This window comes from Octodon degus, unplaced genomic scaffold, assembly GCF_000260255.1.
Source record: "Octodon degus isolate 3935 unplaced genomic scaffold, OctDeg1.0 scaffold00094, whole genome shotgun sequence".
Classification (NCBI taxonomy): Eukaryota; Metazoa; Chordata; class Mammalia; order Rodentia; family Octodontidae; genus Octodon; species Octodon degus.
The window spans coordinates 6,050,990-6,061,352 of NW_004524670.1; the positions used below are offsets into that span (position 1 = coordinate 6,050,990).

The window sequence follows — 10,363 nt, forward strand, 5'->3', positions numbered from 1 at the left end:
CTAAGCTTGTTCTAAGTAGGTGCTTTAGACCACTGAGCCATCTCACCAGCCCCTAATTAACCCTTAATAATTAAAGAAAAAATCTTTTTCTAAATTAAAATAAAAAGAATTTTCTACATACGATAAAGTTTCCCTAAAAATATACACCTGACATATTCAATGAGAAATTAGTTTCTTTTTTAAAATGCATTACATATTTTTATCTTTAAATCAGCTACTTAGAGTACAAGATACACACATTTAACTGTCTGAGCAATATTAGCACAAACCTTTCTTTTCAACGGACTAATAGAAATCAGTAGTATACTGATCTGAATTGTCATCTGTGTATATTGGCTTTTCCCTTCCTTCTTTTCTCCTTTCTTCCATCCCAGTTTTTCTCTTTTTTTGAACATTTTCTTCCCATCTTACAATATCTATTGTTCATTTTTGACACTATTTACTCCTTCAGCTTCTCACAGCAGGAAGACAGTACAATAGTTACACATGTGAATCTCGTTTATTTCACTTATGTGTACATTCTCGAGTTGCATTGTTTTACCTAAGAAAGTCTCAAGTTTATCCTTCTTTATGACTGAGCACTACTCGATTGTATAAAAAGACCACATCTTTTTATTCATTCCTCAGTTGATGGGCATTTGAATTGTTTCCAAGATATAGCTATTAAAAAATTGCACTGCTATAAATATGGGTGCAGATATATCCCTGTGGTATGAAGATAACTTTCTTAAGATCAGAAATAGTTCAAAAGTATCCAGACATATATTCTATTCCACATTGAACAAAATATATTAAGAAAGAAAGCTGGTAGACTCAGACCAGCAGAAAATATTTACAAAACAAATATCTGACAAAGCAAAGATAACCAGGACATACAAAGACTTTCAACAATTCAACGATAAGTACTCAAAGTACTGAATTAAAGGTGGGCAATATGGCTTAATATGCATTTCACCAAAAAAAGTCTGTGAAAACTAATAAGCAAGCGAATAACTGGTTCATACCAGTAGTCAATTGAACAATACAAGTGAAAATCACAATGAAAAGCACATACTAAATGTTGCTGAGAATGGCTTAGATTATATAATGACTTGTAATAACAATTGTTGGAGAAGATGTGAAACAAGTTGAACTTTTATGTAAGTTTACAAAAGTATAAAATAATCTTCCAGTTTCCTGTAAATTCATTTCCACCTTAAGACCTAGCAATTTCAACTCTTGATATTCTCCCAAAACAAATTAAAGGAAACATGTATCAAGAATGTTTATGTCACTTTTATTCATAACAGAACAAATTAGACACTCCAGATATTAATCAATATGAAAATGGACTAAAGCTTGTTATATTCATAGAACAGCATCCTTCTTCAGCATGAAATGGGAAGAACTGCCAATATGTGCATGCATGAGCCTCTAGGATACTGTGCTGAGCATGGGTGTAGACCTCGTGATTCTATGTATTTGATAGTTTAGAACAGGCAAACCTAAAAAATATTGGGAGGAAAAAATAAGAACAGTGTTTCTTCCAGAGTAGTCGGGTTGAAACCTGACTAAAAGGAGGAGAGAGGAATGGATCGGTCAGCTTCTGGTTGGTGGCATAGGGCTCAGAAGCCTGCAACTTAGCAAAGGGGATGTGAACTCAGCTCACCATTTTAGAGGTCCAGGATATGTTCAGTTGACTGTAAAACAGGAATGTCGTGGTAGCAGATGATGGCAGAGCAGTTCCTGGTACCTGAGAGGCTGAGCACAGGGAAGAGGGCCCAAGAGAAAGGGGCCAGGGACCAAACACAGCCCCCAAAACACATCCCAGTGTTTCACCCACACAGACTCAGCCAGAAGTATTTTTACTGAATCTTCGGCGGGGGGGGGGGGGGGCTTCTCTTAAACTAGTTAACTTGAGAATCAGCATTAGCTATCACAAGAAATTTGTGGTGGTGTTAGTAATATTCTATATCTTAATGGGTACTTTGGTTACAACAGATAAAGGCATTATTAAAACTCAACAAAAGTACTCAGGATTTGTGCATTTAATAGCATTTTACATCCAAAGAAAACAACTATTGAGAAAATATAGACCACTAGCTAATTATGATGGGTAGTGAAGTATTTAGTTAGAAATCATCAGTTATCTACAATTGCCTTTGAAATGTCTAAAGAATAAGCTCGAATCATGGAAGAATGAAAGGATGAGTAGATAGATATGTGATAAAACAACAGTACTTCACAAGAATAATATAATCTAGGTGATTGTTTACAGTCACTCATGGCATGATTCTTGTAATTCTACCATTTGTGTAATTCGTGATATATATTGAAGAAGAAATCGAATATATGAGAAAATAGAAATTTTCCAGTTTGGTGGTTTCATTTTAGTTTTAGAAATGTCAGTGCTTTAGTTACTCATTTTTAAACATAGCACCAGTACTATGTTTCTATACCGATCTCTAGGCCCACCTATGGTCAAATGACAAAGGAATCTAGAAGAGTTTTTTAGACATTCCTGATAACTGACTTCTGTTTGGACAAAAGAATTCCTGAGGTCTGGTTATGAGAGCCAAATGTTTCTTTTAGCATGGAAGTAGATTAAGTTAGCGTCTCATTTTCTCAAAACCCCAGGGCTTGGAGCAGGTGGAGTGTGACTTTCAGTCTGAAACCAAAAAGTGCCTTCTTTATTCACCAGCTATATCTGGAAGAATCAGTCACTTGATTGACAGAGCCTGTAATGACCTGGTGCTTTTCATAGTATAATAGTACTGCAGGTGTCTTTCTAAAGGATGTTTCAGGTAGGACAGTGAGCCCCTTCCTTGGTAAATCATACTTGACCATACACAAATGAGATCTTTGTTTAGCTGGGGAAGATAATTTTAAAATCTATTATCTTCACTTAAAGGTACAACTGTCTGAGATAGTTCTAATATTTTTATAACAATAGACACATCTACACTTTTTCTTTACTTACAAAGTTTTCTTTTGCCAATAAGGAACTAGTGGTTTTACAATTCAAGAATTGTATTCTAAGAAATAAAGGTTTTTGCCTAGATTAAGTCCTGTTGTAAACTAGGGAATGACATTTCACAGACCTGGATTTGACTTAAAGAGAGGCTGGGATGTCCTGAAAGGAGCTCTGCTTGGACTCAGAGGAAAGGAGCCAAGCTCTTCTCTCTGTAGAACTAAAACAGAAGTTTTATAAACAGTCACGTGAAAGACAAGGAAACATAAAAAATGGGTAAAATGAATATGCTGTAGGTAATAGTCTCTACTCTTTTGCTATGGTTTGTGTCTAGTTGTCCCTCTAAATCCTTATGCAGTCATGGGGCGGACTTCTAGAGTTTACGATTAATTCATGATCCAAGGCTGGGATTATGGTTCTGAGTACTGTTGGGATTATGGGTGTGAGTACTACACTCAGCCTGGGGTAATTAGCCTGAATGCAATGTGAGAGACAGACTTGCTCTCTGTGGCCACTGTTGCTGCTACTCTTCTCTTTTGCTGTTGCTGTTTTGTTGTTTGCAGCCTCCATGAATGGCTGCTCTGTGCTATGTGCCACTCTTCCTTGGAGTCAGCCACGTATGGACTGCAACCTCCACTAACTGTGAGCTAAATAAACCTTTCCTTCCTGAATTCTGAGTGTCAGGTATTTGTCACAGTAATGAGAGAAGAATAACTGAGACACCTTTCCTGGGAAAGAACTTAGAGAAATGTTGACTTATAGGAAAATCACAATTTCCTCCTTTACATGGGCATTTTCCAGTTCTTTGCCTTCCTCATCCTCCATCCTTCCTTCACTTTCTCTTCTTCTGATGCCAGTAAGCTGTAAACAATATATCTAGAACTATGTCTAGATTTGTATAGATATAAAATCTATACTTGAATATAATATTTTTAAAATTTAATTTAATTTTAGAAAGAAAAGGCAAACAAGAACAAAAATCAGAAACAAAGAAAGAAACAGGGCAACATAAAACAGTACATATATTACAGATTTTCAAACCAAGAATAGCTGATTAACAATGGTTGATATATTATCTATTTTATCGTCAAAACTGTTGCTCAGATTAGCAGATACAGTTATGTAAGGCGAATCATATGGTTAGGCATTACCACTTGCTTTCAAGAAACTTAAATTTTTGTTTTTGTCTCTTTTTTGTTTTACCTTTTTTACAGTTTGTTTTAAAGAGAGTATACTAATAATTGATATGACATTAGAAATGGTATACATTTAGAAGGCCAAGATGTCAGGTAATCAAGCATGGTTTTTGTATTACATATTGTGGTCCTCTATGTAGCTGCTTAGATTGCAGCTACAACATGTAGAGTTAGTCAAGGTGAGAATTCTACACATTAACTGCCATTTTTCAAAAGACTGATAGAGATTTTCAGTACAATCACCTCAGCCACCCTATACATACACTTGCATGTTTTACACCTACTTTTTTTTTTTATTATCTTTTCTCTTTTCTCTCCTCTTCATTGTTTAATCCTTAAGTTCCATTTCTTTCTGTTCTATTATATCTGTTATAACTTTCAGGTTTTAGTTCCTTTGGGTTCTTACACTAGGGAGACAATGACATATTTACAAGGATGGCCTCTATCACCACTCCTAGTCAATATAGTTTTGGAAACATTCGCTAGAGCCATGAGACAAGAGAGAAATAAAAGGAATAAGAATAGATAAAGAAGTTAAACTTTCATTATTTTCAGACAAAATGATACTCTACTTGAAAAAAAAAAAAAACTCCATCAAGAAGCTCCTACAATTAAGGAACAAATTCAGTAGCATAGAAGATTACAAAGTCAATATCCAAAAATCAATATCATTCCTCTACACAGAGAGCAAAAACACTGAGAGAGAAATTAGAGAAACAATATCCTTTACAATAGCTCCCCAAAAATGAAATACCTAGGAATTAGTCTACCTAGGGAAATAAAAGATCTATACAATGAAAATTACAATACTCTAGAAAAAGAGATTGAAGAGGATTTCAGAAAATGGAAAGATATACCTTGCTCCTAGAGAGGAAGAACCAACATTGTGAAGATTGCCATACTCCAAAAATTGTACAGATTTAATGCAATCCCTATAAAAAATACCACCAACATACCTCACAGATCTAGAGAAAAGATTCCTTAAAGTTATTTGGAACCAGAAAAGACCTAGAATAGCAAAGACAATATTAGACAACAAAGGCAAGGCAGGTGGCATTACAATTCCTGACTTGAAAAATTATCCTACAAAGCTATTGTGATAAAATCAGTGTGGTACTGAAAAAAAAAAAAGACCTAAGGGTCAGTGGAACAGATTAGAGAATGCAAATACAACTAAAAACACACTCAGCCTTCTTATCTTTGACAAAGGGGCCAAATGTGTTCACTGGAAGAGAAATAGCCTCTTTAACAAATGGTGCTGGAAAAAACTGGCTTTCCATATGCAGAAAATTAAAGCTAGACATGGGTCTATCATCATGCACTAAACTAAAGTCAAAATGGATTAAAGATCTAAACATTCAAACAGAAGTACTACATCTCCTGGAAGAGAAAGTAGGTGCATTCTTCTACATATCAAAATAAATCAGCAACAGAGTGAAAAAACAACTCACAAATTTGGAAAAAAATCTTAACTAATATACACTCAGACAAAGGTCTTCTGTCTAGAATATATAAAGAACTAAAAAAAATCAAGGCCCCAAAATTTAAAGACCCAATTTGAAAATGGGCATCTGAGATGAATACACTCTTCTCAGAGGAATAAAAACAAGAGGCAAATAAATGCTTCAAAAAATGCTCCACATCACTGGCCATTTGAGAAGTGCAAATTAAAACAACATAGAGATACAATTTCACCCCAGAAGGAATGGCTATCATAAATAAATCAACTAATAATAAATGTTGGAGGGGCTTCAGGAAAAAAGGAACCCTTCTCCACTGCGGGTGGGAATGTAGACTGGTACAACCACTATGGAAATCAGTGTGGAGACTCTGATTAAAAAAACTAGGACTGGAAATCCCATTCAATCCAGCTATTCTCCTTTGGGAATTTTCCCAGAAGAACTGAAAATATTGTACCACAATGTTATATGTGCATCCATATTTATAGCAGCACAATTTGTCATTGCCAAATCTTGGAATCCATCAAAATGACTGTCACCTGACAAATGGATGAAAAAGATGTGGTATTTTTACACAGTGGAGTATTACTCAGCTATAAAGAAAGACAAACTCGAAGCCTTCATAGGTAAGTGGATGCAACTAGAGCTATACTCATAAATGCAATAAAAACCAGACCCACATGTATATATAACATTTTAAGAGATAGGCAAGTGTGAATCTTAATGAAAAAAAATGCATCATGAATACTGAAGGCTGAAACCATCACTATGAATACTATTTGGTGTAGAATTAAAGAAAACTGTTTCAGAAACTTAATAAATCTTCACCTAGGAGGTGGTACATTATGAATAATATTTTCTTTCCTTTGTACATATATTTATCTTACTCTTTTGTTTAGAGCCCATCTTCTCTAAAAATATGTTATATGCTTTAAACTAGGTACTGATAAAAAATAAAAACAAAAAATATGTATGACCCACATTGTGAAAATAGGAATAAATAAAAATTATGCACAAGGAAGTAAAATGTATATTCAAATACCAGCATGGTATAGCAATATTGCATTTCTACAAGTGAGGCATTAGTTAATTGTGTACTTCTCGTAAATTAAATGAAAAATGTGTATAATCACAGTGAGTCATATATTCCATTTCAACAGGATAAAGGGAGCATAGCAGTTTTCTAATAAAGGAAATCTTTTACCGCCACTAAAAGTATAAAGAAATTTAATACACTCACACTACACATAAACATTTATGGAGCCTTTTAGTTTAAAAATGTACTTTTTTGTTGTTATTAAAAAAATCTGTAAATATCTTTGTCCTGTTTTACAGAGAATAGATTGACACTAAGATGCAGATGGCTTGTGACTGGTAAATTACAGAGGAGGAGTTCTAGTCTGAACCTTTTAATTCCAAATCGTATGTTCCTTCCATGTTACCATGTCAGCGACACTAGCTGTGATAATGAATTCTTTTTTCAACAGTGCATTTGTTGAAGATGCAGAAATGGAGATAGCATATGGCATTTCCTGTATTGACCCTTGGTTAAAAGCTGAGAGCACAGAGGTTAAAGCAAAACTCATTGAGTGACTTATGTTGTAGGGATAATATACTGAAGTCTAGCTATTTTGCTTTCCTATAATATAAACTAATGTGAGTTTAAGACTTTTGATGAACTGAAGGAATTGAGGTGAAATGTGTCCCTTTGACTAACAATCTGATCATTATTTTCTTGATTGGAAATGGTGTCCCAGCAGGAAATGGATGGCATCACTCAAACTAAGAAACTGAAGTGAGGTTAATAAAGGGACTGTTTATAAAGGAATGTGGACAGGGTCTAGGAAAATCAACACGGGGCATTACAGTGCTTCCAGAGGAATCAGGCAAGGAATAACATCCCTCTAGGAAAGAGCTAGAGGAATACATTCCTAGAGAAACTCCCTAGTTTCCTGCTGGGGCTTTCATTGACCAAACTCAACAGTAAATATGGCAGCCAATGATATATTCCATATGGTTAGTTTACAGTGGTTGGACTGAGGTGTAGAACAGTGAAGACTAGACCAAGAGGTATATGCCAGCCAAAAGTGGAGAGAAATTAGTGCAGTCATAAACTCTGTGGAAGAACAAACAATAACTGGAAAATGCTGATCAAATACCTTTTAGGTCTCAATTATATCTGTGGCAGTTATAATGTAGATTAAACATTTTAAAAAATCAGAAAGGAGGACTAATGCAAACATTTTTAAAATACCAACTCTAGAGACTTCGTCCACCACCGCCTTTTTCCAGCCGGTGGGAACATCTTCCTGCTCTCAACTGCCTTGGACCTGCAGTCTTTTAAAGACCAAATGCCATGTCTTTAATTAAGTTGCAGAGTTCTGATGGAGAGATATTTGAAGTTGATGTTGAAATTGCCAAACAGTCTGTGACAATCAAGACCATGTTGCAAGATTCTGAAATGAATGATGAAGGAAACGATGACCAAGTTCCTCTACCAAATGTTAATGCAGCAGTATTAAAAAAGGTCATTCAGTGGTATACCCACAAGGATGACCCTCCTCCTCCTGAGGATGATGAGAACAAAGAAAAGTGAACAGATGACACCCCTATTTGGGACTAAGAATTCCTAAAAGTTGACCAAGGAACCCTTTTTGAATTTATTTTGACAGCAAACTATCTAGACATCAAAGGTTTGCTTTATGTTGCATGTAAGACTGCTGCCAATATGATAAAGGGGAAAACTCCTAAGGAGATTCGCAAGACTTTTAATATCAAAAATGACTTTACTGAAGAGGAGGAAGCCCAGGTATGCAAGGAGAACCAGTGGTGTGAAGAGAAGTAAAATATTGTGCCTGACACTGTAACATTACAAGGATTGTTCCAAATACTAGTTGCACTGCTCTAATTATAATTGTTAATATTAGACAAACAATAGACAAGTGCAGCAACAAAACAATTGTGTTAGCATAATATTGTCCTCATCGTATGTGTAGTTTGAGTTACAAATTCCAAACCAGTGGCTGAATTTTGTCTAGTCTGAGTAAAGCTGCTGGTTTACTTTACTCTGACTAAAACTGAACTGTGAATTCTCTGTAGAAAGTTTATGTTTTGAGCTTTCTCTCTTTTTGTAAAGTAATTTCTACATAGGTTGTTGTCCAGTTAACTTTAGTGAGATTTTCAAAGTTGGCATTGTAAATAAAACAACTTACAAAATTTTCTGCAATAGAAGTAACAAAATACTATCTTTATTCAGAAGTTAGAAACTGGAAAAAGGTGAGTTGAAGTAACTGTTCCAAGTGGGGTTGTTTGTTGGTTTTCTTTTTATTCTTTTTTATTAATTTTATTAAGAAACAAATAGCAATGAGACAGTTTCAAAGCAGGTTAGTAGGACAGTTACAGTAATAAATACATTGCATATTATTGTTTTCATAGTAGTTATTCATAGTACAAGATGCAGACATGATATCCTGTCCAAACACTATTAGTACAAATCGTTCCTCTCATTGAATTAAGAGAAAGTAGTTGTACATCTATCCTAACTATTTTATATATGCAGATACAAAATGGTCCTTCACTTATATCCCCTTTTTGTTTAGTTTTGTCAGAGATGGGTATCCCATTGCCATTTAAATATTGTAGGGCTGTTTAGAATGTCTTCCAGTCTCCTAGAGTCAGGCAGTATCAATGGTGTAGATTAGACTGCATGTCGCAGGACTTCCTTAGCTGAACCTGAGGACTTGTTTGATTTGTTTTTAAACTTTTAATCTCAACTTTGAATATGTTGCCTAGAGACTCAATAACTACCAAATTTGTGGTTTGGGGGAGAAATGTAGTTAGACAGTTTGTTAGCCTTTCAATTAAAGACAACACTTAGTTCATGAAAAAAAAAGTAAAATAAAATAAAACACCAGCTCTGTTCCAGGTTCTATGCAGGTTGCTTTTTATAAAGTATCTCATTTGATTCTTCTGTGTAATAACATTAAATATCATCACCACTATACATATGAGGAAGTAAAGGTCAGTGAGGCTAAATAAGTCGCAAAAGAAAGAAAAAGAAAGAAAGAAAAAGAAAGAAAGAAAGAAAGAAAGAAAGAAAGAAAGAAAGAAAGAAAGAAGAAAGAGAGAGAAAAGACAAACAGATATTCAACAGCAAGCCCGAGATTTGGATACAAGAACATCTGATAATGACTTATCTGATTTTCTTTCATCTTTGGTATTTTCCTATTTTATTCATATGTGAGCAAGGAAACACCATAGCACATTGATACAGTATCTGATTACACAGTTTAGAATTACTTGGATATGCAAACAAGCGATCCAACAAGGTCAAAAGTCACAAAACTGGAAGAAATTGAAATTTGGAAATTTCTATATGCCTTTTCAATAGTGACATCTGCTATCTATTGAAAATGAAGTGTAGACTATTAATTTTCTGTACATTAAGTCAATTCCTCATCAAACTGTAGAAGATAGTTGAAAAATGAAGGATAAAGAGAGAGTTAATGTGGTAAAAGGACGAGACAGGAGCTAGAACATTTGAAATAAACTTTGTTTCTCCAATTATAAAACAAGATAAAAATTTAAAAGAAAAATTCTACCAAAACAGAAAATTGCTTTTTGGCTGTTTGTTTCTTTGTTTTGTTTTTTTTCTACAGTTTTATTGATAAACAGCAATGAGACAGTTTCAAATCAAATCGGAAGTACAGTTTCAACAAATAATACACTGCATATATTCTTCTTAGTGGTTACTTGCT

The 10,363-nt window shown here is 34.5% G+C and overlaps 1 pseudogene; it reads left to right on the top strand.

The window, feature by feature from the left end:
- Positions 1–7,962: 7,962 nt before the first annotated feature.
- LOC101560898 lies at positions 7,963–8,458 on the top strand (annotated as a pseudogene).
- The last annotated feature ends 1,905 nt before the right edge of the window (positions 8,459–10,363 follow it).